Consider the following 22,231-nt stretch of genomic DNA (forward strand, 5'->3'; position numbering starts at 1 on the left):
TATTTGAGTAAGAGTTAAAGAACGTAAGAAAAATAGTAGTAAGTCATAATATAGCTACTTATCGCATATTTTCTGCAAGCCAGGTATTGTTTATGTGATTAATGGCTGTTCTGGTGAGAATAATTATAATAATGACTTTAAATTCAGGTGGAACCAAACTACTTCTGCCTTACAATGGATTCTGCTTAGATAACAGTATAATAAGAACATATTTTCAAATAAATCATTATGAATATAATTAAAATAGTGCTTTATTCCATTTATAGCCATTTTTATGGCTTTCTCTCAAGGAAGTTATTCATTCTGTGCTTTGTAAAGAGGCAGTGATGGAAAGGTGCCCTCAGACACTTGGTCAGTGTAATTTTGTCCCCCTCCAGTAGGCGAATCTTAGGGGAAGTTACAGTTTAGCTCCATGTGCTGAAAAAGGCTTACATGCTTTGATGTGGACAGTCCTGCTTTCTCGGGGCTGACAGATATGTTCTCTGCACGCATGGAGCTGGTTTTTAGCTGTTTGGTTTTCCTGTTGATAAGTAAAAACATGGAGTAGTTAGTAGGGGAGTGCTGATCTATCTGTTCCTTAGACTACACACTTGCCAGTGTTGTACTGCAGCACACTGATTGCAGGTCAGCTGAAGACATTTAAACTGAACGTAAAACTGTACATTAGCCTGATGTAACTTACACACTACTACAAAGCAGGTAGAAGAAAAACTGAAGACAGTCTTGACTGGAATTTTTGCTGTTAACAGTCAAGGATCGAGAAAAGTTCAACAACTGGGTGCTTTCCTGCAGCAGATAGTATAGAACTTCATCAGGGTCCACAGAGAAAAAGAAGATTCAAGTAGGTTGCAAAAGGCGCGCGAGTACATCTGTCTAAATATAAGTTACTGCCAGGGAAGATACAGTGATAAACATAGACAGCTTTTTTTCTGCAACTGGGTTACCAGGTCTGCCTGTAAGGAACCAGAAATGAAGACTGCTGAGCTAGATACTCAGATTCTACTTTCCCGGACCACAAGTTTACCCTAGTCATCTTTTGTCTGAAATAGTGCCTTCTAGCATAGGCAACTCTATTGCTTGGATGCTGCTTCTTGAGCAACATGTCCTGACAGCTTTACCTTCTCAGAGCGAGAGGCTTCCTCAGAGGCCTCCCTAGTTCAATCCAGCTCATCTCTGCTCATCTCTCTGAGGGCTGCTGAAGCCTTGAGAAGATGGGGTTTGCCCCTGAGGCCTGGCCTTGCCTTCCTGGCTGGAGACCAGTAGGTGTTCAGCCCTGGGGCATTATCATGGCGTCATTGTTCAATCAGATGGAGAGGATGCCCTTCCTCCCTGACACAGGGCCTTTATCCAGTGCAAGAGCCTATGGATATGGTGGGTTGAAGACATGGCTTTGATGTGTTTACCTCTCTCAGGCCTGCAACTCCAGCACTCATTAGCTGACATGCCTTTCTGAGCAGGCCAACCTCTCTTGACGAAGCAACTTCTTCCAATAAGCTCTTGCTTTTTTCCAAGGACCTCTTCTACTATTATGAAATCCTTTTCTTGGATAGGCAAGAGGACAACCTTCTACCCTTCAAGGAAAAAAACTCAACAGTGTGCTGCTGTGGAGCCTGGCAGTCAGGACAGCAAGCACAGACGGCGATGTGGCTTGTCTTTGTTCTCTCAACACAGAGAAAGCTCTTGTTCCTCACTTGTATGAAAGAAGATAAATGCAAATGTTAAAAGTGATGGACTCTAAACTGCCTTAAGCTGCCAAGGCCAAACCTGTGATGAGAAAGGTTAAATGATGATAAATGGTGTTGGTGACTGGATTTATTATCTTTCGTATTCTCACGGTCATCATAGTCAAGGAAAAAGCAACAACAAAAGTGAAGTTTTAGTATTTAAGCACAGATAAATTAACAGCCGATCACTTCCCTCAGATGCACGGGGGAGAGAAAATTTAACTTGTATTTCCTTCTCAATCTGCTGCTAAGGAATTCTCTGCAAATAACTTGGACATTAATATGGCCCTGCATCAGTAAAGGAGATTCAGGAAAGTTTGGTTATTCTGTTGAAATCGTATGTAATTGGAAACTCTCTAGGGGGTAAATAAGCTCTGTGATTTTGGTCTCCCAGGTCTGATGGAAATAACTTCTCTGGTTTTCAGTCTCCCAAGCCTTTTTATGAATGCTGAGCCCTTCATACTGTCGCCCAAAACATGAACAGCAAACAGAGGGGAATTCCTTGGGAGAGCAGTTTTGAGAAGTCACTATTCTGTTTCTATGCATTCATGTGATAAAATATAGCCATTATCTTTTCAAGATAAATTGTTCAGCCATTACTATGGTTATGTGCTTGGTAGTCTAGTATCTGAAGCCTTAGACTTTGTGAAAAGAAAGGAAGAAACCCCTTAGTTATTAGACGAGTCTGACCAGCTTTCAGAAGTCACTATTTCACTGCCTGCCTTGGATACTAGAAATGTCAAAATGCGGAATTTTAGGATGAGATTGTCACATGTTTGCTTCTGGTTTGGAAGACAACTAATGAAGGGTACAGCTGGATAGAAAGATCTTGACTGTATGATTAAGCCACCGAAAGAGGACTTTAGTCCATTCAAAGTCCTGCAGCTTTTCTGAAATGTCAGTATCATGTGTTTTGCATGTTGCAGAGAGAAAGAAACTCTGACGTACCTTAGACCTGCTGCTGTTCTGGAGCTCAGTGGATGTAGGGCTTTGTGGTAATGGCCATTCCCCACCAATTCTTGTAAAACTGGTAAAGGGAGGCTTCATTGTGATAAGTACAGTGTGGTGCCAGAGAACCAGATGCTATGGGCACTGAAGTCTCAGCTTGTCAGCTGCTAATTTTAGAAGAAATAATGTGGCATTATTCTTCACTGTATAAAAACAGATTAACTCCTCTTTTCAGAGCAGGTAATTCACTTTATTTCAGAGGAGTAATGACATGTCATTTCCCCCACCCACTCTATTATTTAGGGAGATGTGTATATGCATCATTCAACCCTTTGATCACAAGTACCTAATTCTTTTGCTTTATTTAGGTCACAGTAAGCTTCAGCCTTTTCTTTTCTTCCTTGTAGGATGACTTCAAAAACACCCAGATCTTGGCTCTGGAGCCTGAGAAAAAAAGTGCTCTTTACTTTTGCCCTCCTCCTTCTATAATTGGACTTGATTTTTAGGTATTTGTAGACATTGAGAGACATTTCACTTGTGCTGCTTTTTCCATTTTGGAGTTGATTAAGACCTAGGCTATGCCAAATGTTTTCTAAGAGGTCAGAAATGCCAGAATGGCAGTCCCATGTAGTCTTCGATGGTTGGACCCTCCAAAACACTGCAGAACTGCCCTTTGCTGAAGGCACACCTAGGAGAAAGCAGCAAGAAAAGCCATGGCCTCACCTCTGCCCAGGATGAATCCCTTGCTGCCATACAGCAGTGGAAGGAGGTCTGTATGTGTGCCTGTAAGCTACCTTTTCAGATAGGAAAACAGCCTGCACATTCAAGCCCTGCTGCGTGCCCTCCTTGGCTCTAACCTACTGCTTTCCCGCTTTCTAATGGGCCAGGAGATAACATTTCAGTGAGGAAAGCATCACACTATCCCTGCACTGAGAGGGGAGATGCTCCTCTGATCTGGCGGGGAGCAGCAAGAAGGTGAAGGCCTGTGAGCTCTCTGCCTTTGCTGGCCAGTGTCATGCTCTCTTTCATGGAGTAGAAACTGCTTCTTCATCAATAAAATGACATGTTCCCACTTTTCTGGCTTGACAGAGTGTCACTGCAAATAGGTCAGTCTGAAACGCATTTCTGAAAAAGTAGATAATATACAGAGAAAGAAGATCTGACTTTCTTGAACAACGGAGGTCCTATGTACTTCACCTGTTTATCGTCTTCAACAGATGGCTGTTCATATGGGGAAAACAAATGTGTTACCATACTCACCTCCTGAGCAGGATAACCTCATCCTATGTCACAAACGTTTGACAAGTTCTGGCAAAGAACGCGATTCAGGCCTGTCCTCCATCTGCTTATGTGCTGTATTCAAACACTGAGGATATTTTGGCTATTAGGGAAAGAGGAAAAACAAGCTCTCTACTCCATTTGGAAGCAGATTGGAACAAAGTGGCTAAACAGAGGTGAAACTCTAGGGGTTGGGTAGGGTTCTGCATCTCTCTGACACTGTAATTCTTTGAACTAATGTTCCTGAAAGTCATCCTTTTTAAAGCACTGATGGAGGAGAGGGGAATTATGCTCACAGTCTAAGAATCATGAGACCAAGACACGTGAGTTTAGATATCTGTGTGCGATACCAAATGTAAGTGACTGCTGTAGGGTGAACCAAAGCTCTCTCTAAGTACTGTTGACTGCATTGACTAGTTCTTCACTGACTAGCTTGGTAGCAGAGCATTTCATGTAGGCATATCAATGTAGGTTTCTCATGTTGAGTAAACTATGTATGACTAAATGTGTCATACACTGACACCATGTGAGGGCTATGTCCTACTTTGAGTAATCAAATGAGGAGATACCTGTGACTAGGACTGCCAAGCCTCAATGATGTGAGAACAAGTCAGGCCTCTGGAAGTTCCGTGATAAAATCCATAGATAAAGTTATTTTTACTTTGATTGCTAGTGACTGAGATTTCCAGGTGGAATCAGTGTGGAGTTCTGTCTCTGTCTATCCTGTAAGACAATGTGCAGCAGACCTCTAGCGCAGCAAATTCTGCGCCAGGCCTGCTGTGCCTTCCTGTGTCTGAATGTAACTCAGCTCTACCTTTGGGAATGTATGTGGTATTTAAGAAAAGCCAGTCCCAGAACTAAACGAGATCATACTTGGGCTTTCCCATGCCAAATCTTTCTAGAGCTCATGGATCAGAAGCTGGGGGTTAAGTTAAAGAGCTTACTTTGGCTTTTCCCTTCCAGAGAATCTTAGAGTTCAGCTCCAGCCTGAAGAGGACGAGACAAGTCTGGACCCAAGGATAGCTTAGAACCCCTCATTTAATGGAAAATGCAGATGCACATTTGTGTATTGCCCTGTGTGCAACATGCGTGTCAGGAAACATGAAAATATATGTGATGGAAAGGCATTGGATGTAATTGGAGGGAAAGCAGGGACTCTGTTGTAAACAAAAGATGGTGTTGGAAAGCAGAGCAGAACTGGGGTAGAAATCATTACTGAAAAGAGGAGACAACCTAAAGATGAATCAATGATAAAGCAGAAGTTCTGTTTTTAAAGATACATTAGTATTAGTATTAACAGACACTGATTTTGTAAGAAATATTATGATCTGTCCTAGGCAGTATTATGTATCACTGACTATTTTTAGTCAGCTATAAAAATCTAGTTTGCCTTTTCTTCACAAACCTCAGTCCATCAGAGTCATACTGTGGATCTCAATAGCTGGCATAAACACCCTAATTCAAGACTGCTTTGTTTGATTAAATCAACAAAGCTTTTTTGTACTGTTGTACCAGACTGTACAAGATTGGACGGGACTAGAACGAAGCGGAGCAAAGATTTCAGGCATTGCACAGTGTCACAGTCTTTCAATAATTCCCCTTTATGCCTGTCACAACTGCATCCTCTTTTCTAAATAGCAAGATTTCAAAGGTGGATTTTTTTTGGTTTTAATTTAAATTGGGCATAAAAATCTTTCAAAGACATTCTGGCGGCTCCCTCTTGTGGTAAAGCCATGAACCAACGCGTCGTGCTGAAGGGATGCTGGAGGTGAGGGAGGGATGCTGGTGTGACCTGCAGAAAAACACTCGCCTGATCGTTTGTCTGAGGCAAGAATTAGCCTTAATAGAAGATGCTTGAGTCATATGACTGAAAAGCTGTATGAAGGTAAGTGCTGATGAAACAAGTGTGAGAAGAGACCAAGCTATTATAGAATTAGTTGGAAAAAAGAAAAAGACATTATCTAGAAACATTTGGAAAAATACTCAAAAATTCAATTATGGGTATTATGACAAAAATCCAGGCGGATAATACACTAGTGAAATCAGATGCAGTCCCTTGTTCTTGCCAATCCCTTCTTGAAGTACAATTAGTAAAGTACAGTTTGTTAAAAAACATATTCTCCAGGATGGCCACATCAGGCAGGTACCAGGTGTGGTGGGTCTGTGTTCCACTCCTAGCAAGCTCCAGACATTAGGTCTATACTGCTAAAGGCTTTCTTCTACCAGCCGTCCCATGGTCATTTTATGTAGTACAGAATTAGAATAAGGGCTTGGCTTTGGAGAATACGTTTCTGTAGTTTTTGTTGTACAGAATAATGTATCTGACACTGACAAGTGTTTCTTCTGGGAGGAAGAATGAAGAGGCCATAGTCTGTGGTCATGCATGGTTTGGTGTTTGGGGGCAGGAGGAGACATCAAATGTCTAATCTCCTGAAGCATGTAGCACGTATGGGCTAAAATAGGATTTCTGTAGGACAGTCCTCCTCCATTTGTAAAAGGTTGCCTGATACATCCACAGTCTACCCAGTAAATTTATCAGTGATTATTGTTGCAGTATTTGCTCCCATTCCCTGTCTCTCCTCCCAAGTCATCTCTAAATACTTCTGGAGAAGGATTTTTCTTATATTCAAGATGGTTTTCAGATAGTGTTCAGCAGAGAGCCCTCTTAATGCTAAACTGTTTTGAATAGGCAGATCTGAGAATTTATTAAGCATCAGTAATTCTCTGGTAATTATCTACTAAGAACTGATTTAACAAAGAGAAGATTGGCTCTGGTCACACACAGTAGGAGGTCCAAGGGAGGAAGACTCTTTAGGGATCTTACACATTGTCCCTGATCATTTCATTACACAAGGACAGCGCAATTTGACTCTGCAGCTCCTCCACTATCTTAACAAAATCCTGGAAATTCTGGTCTCCTGAAAACCAGGCCTGGGAGTTTCCTGCTCTAAAGTGACCCTGGTTTCTCTCGCATGAGGTACCTCTGCATTAGATGCAAGCCCAGGAGACATATCTGATAATTCTTTACAAGGCTGGAAGGAGAACAACAGAACAGTCACAGCTGCACCTACACCTTCTCTAAACTGTTCAGGCTCCAGAAGATGAGGAACAAACCAGAAAGGTTAACTGCCTTTCTCAATGAAACGAGGAACTCGTTTTTAGGCTGTGGCTGCCTCAGACGGGGCTGTTGCGCAACTGTCATTCTGTGCATGGAAGGAATACTGCTTCAAAGCCTCTGCAGACAGCATGGAGAAAGACCATGCTCTACCTCACCTCCTTGCAGATCCTGCTTGATCCTGGTGGATGGTCCTTGCTCTGTGCTTTTGAGCAGGTGGATCCCATCCTCCACCCAAGAGATGGGAGGCTACTCTACCCTAGAATAAAATAAAAAAATGTTGTAATCAGCCTCCTTGTGCAGAAACCAACTTGCTCTTTTAGTTGCAGTGGGAAACACGTAATTGGATGAGACTCTGGTACATCTGGCGTCACTTGGTGGAAAATAAGAGCTCTGATATTAGCAGCCTTGACCTCAAACTCCTTTAACTAGCTGCAAGTCAACTCGCAGTGCCTTTGACCCATCTTTGTGTCCTGACATCTGAAACTAGCAGTGATCCGTGAATTCAGAGAGAAGCCCCGTAACACCTGTATGCAAATTGAATCCTTTGTTGGCTGGAAATGAAAACCTTCTTCTAAGTAAGTCTTTCCTCTCTGGAAAAGACCCTGGCCATGTTTTACACAGGAGCAACTGCCATTTGCTGATTTGTTATGTGTTCCCCTCAAGCAACCAAATAGTTCTACACTTCTTTGCAAATATATGAGTGTGTTATCAGTGTGTTACAACTGATCTTTAACATGAGAACAGAAGGAAACTATCCCACTAATGAACAGCACCACGATTTCCCCAGTCAACAGGCAGTGAAAAGACTGTTTTATTGTGTTTGCCGTTTTCACACGTTCCTAGTTCTCACTTTACCATATGTATCATTCCAGTAGTATTTGAATATACTTTGAATTAACAATGTGTTGTACATGTTACAATGCTCAAATTTAAAGTTATAGATACAAAAATGTAAAAAGGGGGAAAGCGGGGTTAACAGTGCTTCCAACAGAACAAAGATGACACTGCTTTTTGTTTTCTTCAGAAACAAAGCATGCTTTTTCCAACCATCCCTGTAATTCCTTCTTTAGCCTACTGGATGATGCCTATTCAGTATATACAAGAAAACTAATACCCAGCACCTTGTACTGCATGTTTAGTAACCTTTGGCAAACTCTGGCTTTGTAACATGGACCAATCTCCACTGGAATTAAAGACAAGATTAAGAAAAATGTGCATTGCAGAAGTAGCAGTTATTAACCCCCAGTGCTCTAATTAGCACTTAATCTTTCTAATCCTGTAAGCAGATACAAAATCGGGGCTGAAATAGACACAGGCCATAATGTGGAAAGCCCTTCATTAGTAGTGTTAAAAAGACGCACAGAAAAAAAAACACTGCTCTGTTACTTCACACTTCTCAATTTGTTTCTTGGCACTTGCGACTCAAAGAAAGGAAAAAGATTCACATGCCAAAATCCCCTCCTCTGTGTTAACCCATGCTACTAATGTAGTGGGTCAAAAAGTATGCAGCTGAAAATTCTTCTGTTCATCACCTCTCTATCTTCAATTCTATAGCTGAGCCACAGCTTAAGAAGCTGGCCAATTGTGTCCCTCTATAGTCTCCTTTAATTGGCTCATTTCCATAGGAGAGAGGCCACCTGCCTTGGGTAGAGGAGTGTCAGCTGCTTGCCCTCAGACTAACTGGAGAGGGAGCCAAGTGGCTGGCTTGAGTAGGATGAAGAGGGTTTGCCACGCGCCAGGTTATTACCCGCCATAATGATGAATGGGGACCCAGCACCCCAAGCTGGGTCTTTGTTCACCAAGTGTATCTTCACAGCCTGACCCGAGCACCTGGGCAGAGCCCTCCAATGGCAACCCTGGGCCCCCCCTTCTCCCTCCCAAGAGCCGCTCCCAAGGTTGTGTGAAGCCATGCTATATTTATTATAATGACGAATTGCAGATCTCATCCAAAGTACTCGAGAATCCCTCCTTCAAAATCAGTAGGAGCTGGATCCTTTCCAGAGAATCCTTTTGCTCCCTCACACACACCCTCAAGAGTTACTGTGAAAACTGAAGAAAGGATCTGGATGAAGAAACTTTTAATGAAATGGATATGTCAGTGAAGTAAAAGTCTCAGCATGAATTCCCACTGGCCACTATTAATAGAAGATGGAATTCTCTTTTGCTGCAATAGAATAGACTGTCTCCACAAATAATGTCACTTTTCAACCAAACCCTGGCTGCCACTTGCCCATCTATCTTATTTTAAATAAACTTAGCATAAATTCACTCTGAGCCACAATTAATTTAGATATATGTCCTAGCCATGAACCTCCGAAACAACACTTGCTCTTCCTGCAAGTTAATGCCCTACTTAAGGCCCACAGGAAGTGAGAATATAACGATTATTTTCCAAAATGTGTTGCACTCGAGCCATGAAGCTTCACACTTATTTTAAGTCTGTAATTGCATGTTGTTACTGCGGATACTCTTTTTTTTTTTTTCCTCACCCCACTTGCCTTATAAAGTTTGCCTTGTTAACCCCACATCAGAGCTCAAAATGGGTCCAGCTCCTCTAAGTTTGCACTTAGGAATAGGCCCACTGGTCTCTGTAGCAGCTGCTGGGTTTTGAGGACTCTCTCAGTCTCACTACTTGGTTTGAAGCTGAACCTTTCTGAAGATCTGGCCCCGACTGTGGAACTGGAGAATTCTTGAAATTTTAGCTCTTAATCACGGTTGTTTCATAATTCATTTCTTGTCATCTCCACCCAGATGTTCAGGTCTTACTCTCCTTCTCCTAGGCACCAGTTACTCAGCAACAACATGCTCAAAACAACCACTCATTTGCTACGAAACAGAAAGCACTGAAGTTTTCGCCTGTGGCTGCATGAAGAATTCTCTATGCACTGATACCTGGTAACTCTCTATGTGTCACAGATAATGTGCAGGTTAAAAACACAGCTCAAACCAACCTCCCAGAATCTCAAAATCGCCTTGACCCGTTGTTTTCACAAATGAGAGCTGGAGGACAGATACATTGTGGTAGGATGACTTTGGTTGCCCACCCAACCCTTGTCTCGCTCCCCCTTCCTGAATAGGATAGGAGAGAAAATAAGATGATAAAGCTTATGGGTTGAATTAAGGACAGGGAGATTACTTACAGTTACTATCATGGCCAAAACAGACTCATCTTAGGGAAAATGAGTTTAATTCATTGCCAATTAAAATAGATTTGGATGGCGAGAAACAACGGTAAAATTGAAATAACACCTTTTCCCTGCTCCATTTTCTTGGGCTCAACTTCACTCCTTCATTTCTAGCTCACCCATTTCCCCTCCACCCCGAGCAGTGCAGGGGGATGGGGACAGGGGATTACGGTCAGTCAATAACAGCTCCTCTCTGCCGCTCCTTCCTCTTCATACTTGTCCCCTGCTCCAGCATGGGTTGCACCCCTGGGCTGCAGTCCTTCAGGATAAAACTACTCCAGCACGGGCTCTCCACAGGCCACAGTTCCTTCAGGAAATACCTGCATGCACCAGTGTGGAGTCTTCCATGGGCTACAGTGGGGCTATCGCTTTGGCATGGTCCTCTCTGTGGGCTGCAAGAAAATACCCGCTCTACCGTGGTTTCTCCCCAGGCTGCAGGGGAATCCCTGCTCTAGCCCCTGGAGCACCTCCGTCCCCCAGTTCTTCTTTCACCTTGGTGCTCATAGGGCTGTTTGTCACACTTTTTCACCTCACTCCTCTCTCTTCCATATAGTAGTGAGGAGAAACACAGTCTACCATATCAGTGCACTGCTGATACTGCATGCTTGGGAGACATCTGTCCTGTCATTCCTAGGTTATAACATTATGGAGGCAGAGGGTGGACAGGAGGTGAATCTAGTCTCTCTCTTCTGTTTTTGTCGCTCTAGTCTATGGACTGAACTGTGTTTAAAAGTTATGGAAATATTTATATAGTTATTTAAGTATTTAGCTATAGGTATATCTATAGATACAATGTTTAGATAACATATTATCTATCTATATTATACCTATAAATGTACAGATACTTGTAGATGCACGTATAAAGCTGATTACTACAAGATCTCACCACCTGGCAAGGGATAGCCTTGGGGACAGAGCAATGGAGTGAATGTCAGGAATCTTATCTGTGTTACAATCTATACCTGTAATTCAAATCAAATCACAAACAAGTTACAGTCACCGCAGAGACATAGATATATCTCTTCATTTACCCATAATGGAGACCACTAACAGCTTAAACATGAACTAAGTGAGCTCACAGCAGCCAAATTTACTAGGATTTTTAGCTGTCACAGAGCTACCTGATCTGGCAGCATGACTGATGCTGGTACCCAAGCTAACTAGTTACATCTTTGTTGAGATACTTCAGTATTTCAGTGTAATCACATGCAATAGCTCTACCTTGAGGGGCCTAACCTATTTGTGTAGTCTTTCCATGGTCAAAAGCATGAGGCAGACCCTTCCAGAAGGCAATTTCCCTTACCTATTGTATTTGCCATAACACTGAAAGAATTACCTTCTCTTTGTGCCTTTCTTCATTGCCTACAGGACTTAGCCAATACATTTCAATTATAAGCTTCATTTTTGGATGGTTGAGGTTAGATGAGATAATTCCCCCCATTTTGTGATGGGAATATGGGCAAATGCATTATGCAGTGGTTTTCTGTCAACCCCTGAAACGGTTCTGGTGCTGTTATTATTGCTATTTCTTTTCTTCAGCTCCTTCATCTCTTAGCTATTCTCCTTTGAAGTCGCTGGTTGTGCCTGTGTGAAAGCAAAGCGAAGAAGCAAGTATCTTATTTTCCTCTGAGGCCTATGGAATTGAGGACAGCACTTCTACAGCTGATATTTAAAGGCAATAGGACAGAGAGAAAATAGAAAAGATAATTTTGCTATTTTGTTTCTTCAATTGAATAGTGTTTTCATACCATTCAGAATACTTTGTTGTGTAGACTCAGGACTACACTTTATGTGCTAACATTGATTTTGATCCACCAAGCAAATTTTTGTATTGTATGGTTGCTGAAATGCATGTTTCGGTCACTTTTTGCTCAAGGCATATGCTTTACAGTAAAGGTAGAACTACAGCCCATCGAATTCCTTGCCCCAAAGAGCACCAAGCAGCGAGTGGATACAGATCTAAATCTAAAATTTGTAGCACCACGACTATGAAATGGACAAAGCCACCAGTTGGTTCGCTGAGGTGTAGGATGAGCACTTTTGTCTGCTCTTTCCCTACTTTCAACTTTATCACATAGCTTGTGGGACTGTTCATTTGACGTGTGATATTTCTTGTATCAGAGCATCTTGATGAAGTATGAAAAATGAATACCCAGCCCTTATGTATTAGCTATGCAGTGAATATGTTTTCAGACCTAATTACTGAATTAGTTAGTACTAGTTTACAATTATCCTTAATAAGTCTGGATTAGGAATGGTTAGTAAAAGTAACTTTTCTGTTTCACAGTTCATCAGCTTGAGATAATTTAGTAACAAAGGCTCATGTTGCAATCAGGGAAGGGACTCCCACTGACTTCAATGGGACCTGGACTGAGACCAAAGTTAAGTGCTTGCCATGAGTCTAAATAGCTGACATTGTCACTGACTCATCATGTGAAGCCCTTCAGTACATTGTAGAATCATTTTATTTGGATTTGATTAAACATAAAAGTATTTTGCAAGGCTTTCCAGCTTTGAAAAACAAAGTCATTTACATAAGAGCTAAGCAACCACATAGCTATCCTCTTTTACCCTGGTTCGTAGGCTTAATCCTGCAAATATTTATGCATGCTCTGTGCTCATGATTAGTCCCTTGGCATATCTGATTGTCTGACATTAGTCATGTATGTGTTTGCAGGGGGAGGTCTGGTGCTGGAACATTCATTTGTTATATCCTGCTTTGCTGATAGCCCGCAAGCTCTGAAGGGCAGGAAATGTAATTGTAAAGCATACTTATCAGTATGGGACGTAGAAGACATGCTGTAAGGAAATACTGATGATTAAAAATGTTTATCTAGATAGATAGGTAGATAGATAGATAGATATAGATATAGATATATCTTTTAAGGGGAAAATATGCTTCTTTCCTTTATTCCAGGTCAATCCACTTAGTCAACTGCTAAAAATGTGCCTTTTATTATTAACACCTTTTATCAATCCAATGAACAATAGAAACAGCAACTCTGCTCCAAGACTGGCCACATCTTGCAATAATTTATAAATGCCCATATTAAAAATAATACACTTACTCCAGCTTTTTCAAAATGTCCCAGGGTGAGCAAATGCTTTTGTATTATTATTAGTTTTGACAAACCTGATTGTGTGCTGGCCATTGTTAAAGGGTTCTATCTGCCTCCAAACACAGTGAGAGACAAAGAACTTTTAATGAATTTAATTAAAACTTTATGTGCTTTATGGTGTTCACCTCCAGCTGGTGTGCCATTCTTCTCTGGTGAATGAAGTTTCCTCTAATGCATAATGATGTGTTTTATATGAGGGATGTTTGAACCCCCTTCCTAGTAGCCCTGAGGTAGTTTCCATGGTATGACACAGTGGTGAAGTATTTAAAAGCAGGTCTCTTAAGTTTAAGTGAATTATGTATATGGTTAAATGCACATGCATGAATGCATAGATATGAATCTTAAAATAAGTTTAAGAATCTTTTTTTTTTCCCCCTGGAAAACACTCCTTGTGGGCTAGCTTTTATGACCCATGCTGCTGAGCATTTGTCTGTACAAATGGCACATTGACATGAAAGGGTCTTGTTATTTAACGGTTTATTCTGAGAATAGGAAGTCGAATAATCTGGTCTCCTTTGGTTAACATACTGAAAACTGACATCTATACCAGGCACAAGGTCCTGATATTGATGGGCATTCCCTAGCTCTGATGTAATAAAAATGAACAGTAACATGCAGATAGTCCTGTTAGCAAATGTTTCAGTGCATTTTATGAGACATGCTGAGACACTGCAACAAGCTGGGTCATTCCTATGGCATGGTTAGAGATACTGGTGGAATTCTAGTCCTCCGTATCTCTTGTGCTGGCGGGGCTTTCACACAGGGTATCTAAAAAGGGCAAGGGCCTCCCTTCCTTCCCTGAAAGCTGTGTTCAGTGTCCCGATTCTGTTTCTTCTGTCGAGAAATAAAGTCTTGCTAAAAGAGGTAAGACGTTGATTTGTTTTAAACACTTACTTTTCAAAATCTTGAGTCTGGGTGTGGCCAAACTGAAATACAGAGATGCTTTTTTTGTGGTTCTTTGGATGCTGAGATCTCAGTTGTGCAAGAATCTTGAACAAGTTCCCCAGGGAAGGAATGAATGAAGCAAGATGTCTTGGACCAAAGGAACACGACTTAGGAAGAACTCACATCTCTACAGGGAGTAGCGTGATCCCTGGAGAAGTCTCAGTAACGGAGTCTACAAACTTTCAGCAGTTTTGCAGAGACCGGAAAAACTTAGATGAATGTTGAAAGGCATCTTCAGAGATGATTCCTCTTGTTCTAATGGTTGTGAGGAATTGGATAGGAAGCTGGTTACAAAATTACCTTGTGCTGGCATCACCCTTTTATATCATTGACGAACTCATTGAGGTGGGGAGAGCCCTTTATATGGCCTCATTGGAAGTTGACCAAGAGGAGAACCTTCAGTGTATCAGCTGGAAAACTAATAATTGGTGGTTATCTGGAGATAAGACCTTTTTCTTGGAGGGAGAGACTTCAGTTTTTGAATCCAGCTGTGATCTTTAACACAGTTTTCGAAGCATTAGCCAGTAGTAATAGCAACAGTAAATCACCATGTATGATGTTCCCCAACTGATGAAGAAACAAAACAATACAGGAGAAGACCAGTCATAAGTTAGATCAGGAAAAGTCTTTGGAGAAGATACTGGAAAAGATGACATTTGGCACTTGGTGGAATGACAAAGAGCTGAAGTTCAAGATTCAGGAGCATCATAAGCTAAAAAGTAACTCCTGGCGAGAGGGATGGACAAGAAATCAAGATGAGTAGAACAAGCAGGCGGATGAATAATAGATTGTAAGGAATGAAGAAATAATGAAGAGGAAGTGGAGGAAGTCCTGAAAACCACAGACATATTTGTATTTTCCTAAGAAATTAAGAGGACGCTCCTGGAGGTGGCAGAGGGAAAGGATGTGAGGAGCTAACATCCTGCACTGGAAGAAGTCTGACCTTGGACTAGTGAGTCATCTTGTTGCATTGCTCCTAATTCCAGATGCTCTGATTGCAGTCTGCACTGAAGTTTTGCTCTTTAGAGTAAATGAGAAATAAACTTGGTCTGCTCAGCTGCAGTGTACCCTTCAGAGAAGGTAAGGCTTCTGTCAGTCAACACAAAGAGGTCTTGGACTAAATGTACTAGCAGCTGAGTGTCTGGCAGCGTTCTGTCTTTGGGGTTCTGTTGGCAACTGGTAGACTAGATATTGCGCAGTGTAAATGAGAACAACCCTGTGAGTGAAGGGAGCAGTCTCAGAACTGCCTCCCGGTGCAGCCCCGCATGGGAAGTTTGTCTCCGGAGTTGGGCAGAGCCAGAGGGAGGGAAGATCACACAGCTATGAGGTCATAATTTCATCATGCAACATGGGGGTGTGCACTTCACTAAGCCGTATCAGTGAGGGCATCAAAGGGTCTATAACTCACACCTTGGTAAATCAGTGCTGCTCTTTGCCTTTCGTTAATGTTGTCAGGTGGTCAGGCTTTGAGGCTCCTGTCTATATTCCTCTGGTCTCCAGCTCTAAAACATTATGTTTAACTAGTACCCTTTGTTCCTGGAGCTACTTTTGGCAAGCAGTGCTGGGAACAAAGTAAAAGAAACCTGAGAAGGGCTAAGACTTAGGACTAAAAGGGTTGAATTTCAGCTGCGTATGTCCATGACGCACTGCCAATATTTCATCAGCCTGTGAACAATGACAGTCTTGACAGTGGATCGGTGGGTCCTTTGCAGGCACAAGCAGAAAGGCAGGGCCATAAGAAAGAGTTGGAGTCCAGGTGTTGGTCGTAGTCTTGCTGTTAAAAGCAGAGAGAGAAGAAATCAAGCAGGAAAGAAGTAAAACCACCGAAACCAAAGATTTATTTCCATGGTTTGTAGATACATTGCATAAAGTGGCTAATTAACAAAGGAGGAAGATGCATGAAAGTCAGATTTATAGCGGGTTTTATTGGCATATGAAACTGCCATGGCAACACTGAGGATTGATGAATGAGCTTAGCTTGATAAAGGGGAGCTTTCTCAGTTTGGCTGAAGGATAAGATGCAACCCAGCCTGCCACAGTTCTTCTGCAGAGCAAGGGCATTGTGTAAAATGGTGCTGCTAAGAACATTGTGGTAGGTAGTTAAGATGCAGCCAAGGTACACATCCAAGGATGTGCCATAGGAGACACTTGTCCTTCAAGGTACACTTCTAGGTGACCTGAGCGGCAAACTAGGTGATTTGCGCCAATGCTGGATTTTGGAAGCAAATCTGTGCTCACATGATCATAGTGACTGTTGGCAGGACCACACTGTGAAACAGAAACAGAAAATCTGCGCCACTCACTTTTTTGCCCATTTTAGAGACATTGGAGCACCAAGTTATGTAGTGCTAGGGCGGTCATTAGGAGGTATTTTACATACTTGTCTGTATATACAAATGTCCGTTTCTTTTTCTTTGTGTACTTCAGAAGTGTCTTAGGACTCAGCCCTACTCTTTAAGGATGAGTTTCTCACACTCTTGTAAGCTTACTGTCACTGCCATATATGTTGTTGCAGGGCAGCAGCACGTGATGAGAGTTTAGTGATTTTTGATGCGTTATTTCATAGCTTTGCTGTTGAAATGTTGCACGATCACTGGAAAAGATACATATCTGCATGTACATAGACTGACATGTCATTTTAGGGTGAAATAGGGTAATTTTGATGAAAAATATGGATAATTAGTAAGATATGCTATAGATATCCTTTAAGTGTTCTTGGATTTGAATCGCTGATTCTATCGGAATATAAAGAGAATCTTATAAAGATAAAAAATGATAGAAATAACAGACTTTAGAAAATAATAGACATTTAAGAAGTCTGCCTGTATTTTTCTTTGTCTCTGGCTTCAAGCCAGATTGTCCACGTGTGGAATGTCCTTAAAAGCATAAGGAAATTATACCATATTTTCTTCAGAAGAAATGTGAGATTTGGCTCCTGTATCTTCCTTAAATGCTTGAAAATCCCTGGATCAAAGCCCACAGAATCTCTCCCGAGGAGAGATTTGGATGTGGATAATTATGCAGGAAACTATGAGCACTTTTATGTTTTAGCTTCATTTACTATTTAAGTAGAAGTTAAAATGAAATAAAAAGATGTATCATGTCTTATCTTGACAGGTTTTTTTTCTTTGTTTTGGAATCCAATATTCGCACTGTCTCCAAAGACATAATGAAAAATTTTATGTAGAATTAGTTTAAATCTTTCCTTTAGTATTCTTTTTTGTTGAAAAATATTCTCTTTGAAAAGCAAAACTTTATACAAAACTTGCCAGTATTGTCAAAATGACGCACTTCTTGGTGACCTTTGCTAACTCTGCGTAAATATTTCTGTCGCGTTCGGCTGACTATTTTTTGCTGTAGTTTAGAAAATAGTATCCTATCTGTGTCCATATGATTAGCAAAACTCATGAGCAGCTTCTTCTCTGAGGGCAATTTTTTCTCTCCTATACTTACCCACCCATCTGAAAAACGCAGTCTTCAGCTCTGAGCCCTTTGACACTCTTGGTCGTTTTGGTGAAGGGACAGCAGGAGTTGCTCAGGCCAGGAAGCTGTGTAGCAGAGGATGTAATTCCATTGTGGAGGATGCAACCCAATTTTCCATGTAGGAAGAGTCAATCACTGTTTGGCAGTTCAACACACTTCTTCGGTCACTTTGCATTGAACGGCACTCGCCACATCCAACTAACCTTCTGTACGCATGCGTCACGTAGCCGGTGATACCCATTCCCTTCTTGGACTCCAGGGCAGAAATACTCGTTGCAGCCAATTTAAAAAATCTCCGTTAACAAAAGTGAGATGAAGTTTTTACTCTAGGGATCTAAATCCCCTGTATAGCGGGGCTGCTTTACAGCGATGTGTCAGACTATAAGTCACATTTACGTTAGATTTAATGCTCTTCTCCAGTGCCGGTGTTGTATAAAACAGCTTCAGTGTACCTGAAAGTGAGGCCAGAACAAGTCGCGTCGGTTTGGATGGTTTGCCCTGAAGTGACAGCCGTTTGAACCACAATGCCATAGGAGGAAAATCAGCAACTTCGCCTGAGACCTCCTCCCCCGACCCACCCCAGCCCCACCGTCCCATTCCCATGCCAGCTTAATTAGGTTCTGCCATAGGAAATCTAGCCCAGAATTCATTCATGTTAGACGTGGTGCTGGAAACATGGAAAAGCACCTAACCCTATAACTGAAGGAAGCTGTTTGGTAGACTCTGAGTCTGCACCATACAGTAAGAACTTGGTATCAAACAGCTCTTCAGGCTTCCTCCCAGTACGCCACTGATTCGTCTCAGTGGTCACCATTTACAACCTGGATTAATGAGAAAAGGCAATGGATGTAAAATGATTAAAGTGCTGATCGTTCTGCAGCCTAAGGCTGACTCAGGAAATGATGGTCTCTTTGCCTTGCTGCTGGGATCTCCTGCTTTATTGAGGTAGACGTGCAGGGGCTTCATATCATTACTCGGTGGTGTGTTCTGGAGTTGTTATAAATATGCTCGTTTTGGGTCAGGATTTGAGGAAAAAAAAAAGCGGTCTCTCTGATTTGTTGTAATGACGGTGTGCTGTCTGCACTGTGTCATTTTCTTTACCCTTGTAATGGGTAAACGTACAATTAGGGACTGATGTCAGCCTGTAAAATTTTGGTGTAAAATTTTGGTCGCACCAAAATACCATACTTCTTAACAAAGCTGGCAGACATGTCCTTTGGCAGCAGCTGCTTGCCATGTGATTTAAAACTTCCTGTCACTATAATTGATGTGTTTTTATTCTTTCCACTTCCTGAAGCCTGATCAGAATTAAAATTGCTGTTGGAATTTCCTGTCAAAGCAACTCATTTATTCGCTGAGCGCTGCACTGACAGTACTTTGATTGGACATTGCCTTCAGCTATTCTCGGGCAGAGAGATTGCTGTGAATTATGCTCCTTGCCCAGGTTTGACTTCCCTGCATGCCACATCTGCAAATATATACAGATTGTCCATCATGCGGTAACCTTGTCCTAATGAAAACTCCACATGTAAAATGTTAATGATTTGAATATCAAACTTGGCCACCTGCTGGGGCCCTGGCTTTTGTGTTTATTTAGGAAACCCCACAGAGTTTTTCAGCTTGTCTCACCGTAACTTTCGTGTTGCCTACCAAAAAGGGCTCTGCTATATTTCTACACTAAGGAGAATTTATGCCCTTTTTTAGCTTTCCTTTAAAAAAGCTAATGTTTGTATGGGGTTTTTTTCTTTAATTTTCTGCTTCAGTATGCTATCTGCATTCCTTCCCAGAGGTGGCTGTGCAATGCTGCCATGTGGCAGTCCTTAGCTGTTACTGCAGAGGGTTTGTCCAGTGCTTTGGGATCATTCAGGGTGAAAAGATGCTGTAGAGATGCTGTAGAGATATTATTATTTGCAGCGTGAGTGCAATGTGGTGGTAATTCTGCCCGTTAGGAGAATAAGCCATTAAATTCACTGATGGATGAATCATTCAGTTGCCCCATTTGTAACTTCGTTTTCCTGTTAGAGTTGCTTAGAGAATTACAGGTTATTTTGGGAAGCTGAATAATGGATAGGTATTGGATTGTTCTGCAGTTATAACTGACACAAAGTCATTGTCACCTCAGAGTAGAATAGATATAATGATACTTACTTAACTGCCTTTGTAAAGTGTTTTGATAACCTAGGTTGAAAGGTACTTACAACCCTGAAAAGTATTACTATTATTATTAGGGGCAATATATTATTTTTAAATTTTTAGCCTACATTATTTTGAGGATGTAGTGGGAGTCGAAATATTCATGTGCAGTCTCCTTTCCTTGGCCAAACTGGGTGCCAAATACTCTTCTAATATTTTAAGGAAATGACCTTGACTATTTTGGCTGGTAGTGGTGATACGAGATCGTAAATCTCTGTGTGTGATTTGCACTCTACCTGCAGCTAATGGAAACAGCTCCCACTAGACTCTAGTTGGTGTTGTAAGCTACTGCTGGGCATTTATAAAATTGAACATTTTCGTACATTTAAAAAAAAAAACAACCGAGATTTATTTTTTTTTTTCAAAATATTTGCCCTAAGAATGTACTTGCCTTATATTCATTTTATTTTCTGGTTAGGAACTTGGACTTTTTACACAACACAGAGGCAAGTAAACAGGTTGCCCCCTTCAAGTCTCTGCAGTGCCTGCAGGAATAGAGCAGTGTCCCTGGACTTTGCATTTGGAGAAGTGGGAATGGGGATGCAGGTGTTTCACAGAGCTGGGAGACTACGGTTACAAAGCAGGAGCTGTGGAAGGGAGTGGGTTACAGAGGAACGAAGGTTCAGGGATGTACGGTGGGGAAGCAAAGGAATGGCTTTGCTTTAAATACCGGCCCCTATCTCCACCCCACAGACAAAGTGTCAGGTCTCGTTTGTATTCAGGGTCACTCTGCATTTAGATAAACTTGGTATGTCGGAGAAAATACTGAATAATTTGTTTGAATAAAGATGCCAAAAAGGAAGGTACAAAGTCAGTAAAAGAAATGTCCAACTGTGGGAGGCAGGAGCATTAACAGGACCATAAGATTTCACTGATCAAGTGATACAGTCAGAAAAATGGAAAATTTGTATTTTACTGAAGGAAAGCAAAAGTAAAATCCTACTTGGAAAAAAAAAAATTGGCTCCTACTCTGAGGGTCAGGACAAGCCTAGTGATTACTAATGACTCATTTTAGTGCAGGATTTAAGGAAGACTCAAGCTATTCAAAGGTTGGTCTTTTAGGCAGGGCTGGATAGATGAAACCTCTCACTAAATGGAGGATTACAGAGGTCCACGTGCATGCTGGCACTCCACTGGCCAGTCCTTACTGGAGGAGATAAAGCCAGGACATCTGATCAAGGCAGAGGGAAACATCACATTTAAAGAGTTTCAATAGGTCACTCACACACTTATCCTAAGTAGACACCAATTTCTATTCGAGAAGCCATAGAGATGAGGCTGCACATTGCAACATATTCATCAAGAGAGGTTCAAAGCGAGTCTCCGGCTCGGGGCTGGACTCCTGCGTGGAGGGGGGAGCGTGGGCAGGCTTCTGAAAAGGGGGGGAAAGGACAGTCAAAGTGAGTTTGGTTCTCCTGATGTGGGTTGTGTTGTGGGGTTTTTTTTCAGGAGTGGGGGGCAGGATAAAGAATGAGGTATAATAAAAAACACAAACAAATACACTCGGTATGCTGCTTCTTCAGCTGCCACGTCAGCCCAGCTGTAAATGCCCAGCGTAGGAACAAGCCAAACCAACAGTGCCGAAGGCTCCAGGAAAGACATAATGCTGACACAACAGTAACTGAGTTCACAACTGATTTCAATCACTAGATAAATATCAGTTTCAACCCTAAATGATATTCTCAAGTAATTGTCCAATGCCCAGTTGGGCTGGAACGGTGTTCCCCTGGAACCAGCTCAGGCCAACTTTAACTGCTTGGGAGTGCGTGGCCAAGAGCAGACTTATGTGCTGGAGCCTGAAATGCCATTAAACAGGCTGTAGTCAAGAGGACAAAATGCCTCGTGTGTTTAGTCTAATACACCATGGGACTTGTTTGCTACAGTTACAGTATTAAAGCTGTAATTACAGTCAGTGAACCGCAGATGTACTGTAGCCATAGGGTTTAAGCAGGGTGTTATTGCAGTAGAAACCACCCCCAGTAGGTTATAAGTTCAAAGGGTCATTTTTCCCGCTCCGTTTAATCAGATACTCAAGCCTACAGACGTCTTAGTAATCATCATCGGGTATTTAACATCTCAACTTGCTTCGGATTGATTTTAGGGTTTTGTTTCTGTTTCGAAAGAAAGAGTAGAGCTTAATGCTTGCATATGACTTTGTAGTCAGTATTTAGTGCGAAGTGCAAATGGAATACCATTTTTGTGATGTGGTGGTCAGATAGAGGTATGTCACCCTGCTGC

At 41.8% G+C, this 22,231-nt stretch overlaps 1 protein-coding gene across 7 annotated transcripts in view; it reads left to right on the plus strand.

Annotated features, from left to right (window-relative positions):
- Positions 1–22,231, plus strand: part of DYNC1I1 (dynein cytoplasmic 1 intermediate chain 1) — a 196,826-nt gene that overhangs the window by 46,035 nt on the left and 128,560 nt on the right. The window lies entirely within an intron of this gene.

This window comes from Chroicocephalus ridibundus, chromosome 2, assembly GCF_963924245.1.
Source record: "Chroicocephalus ridibundus chromosome 2, bChrRid1.1, whole genome shotgun sequence".
NCBI classification, from domain to species: Eukaryota; Metazoa; Chordata; class Aves; order Charadriiformes; family Laridae; genus Chroicocephalus; species Chroicocephalus ridibundus.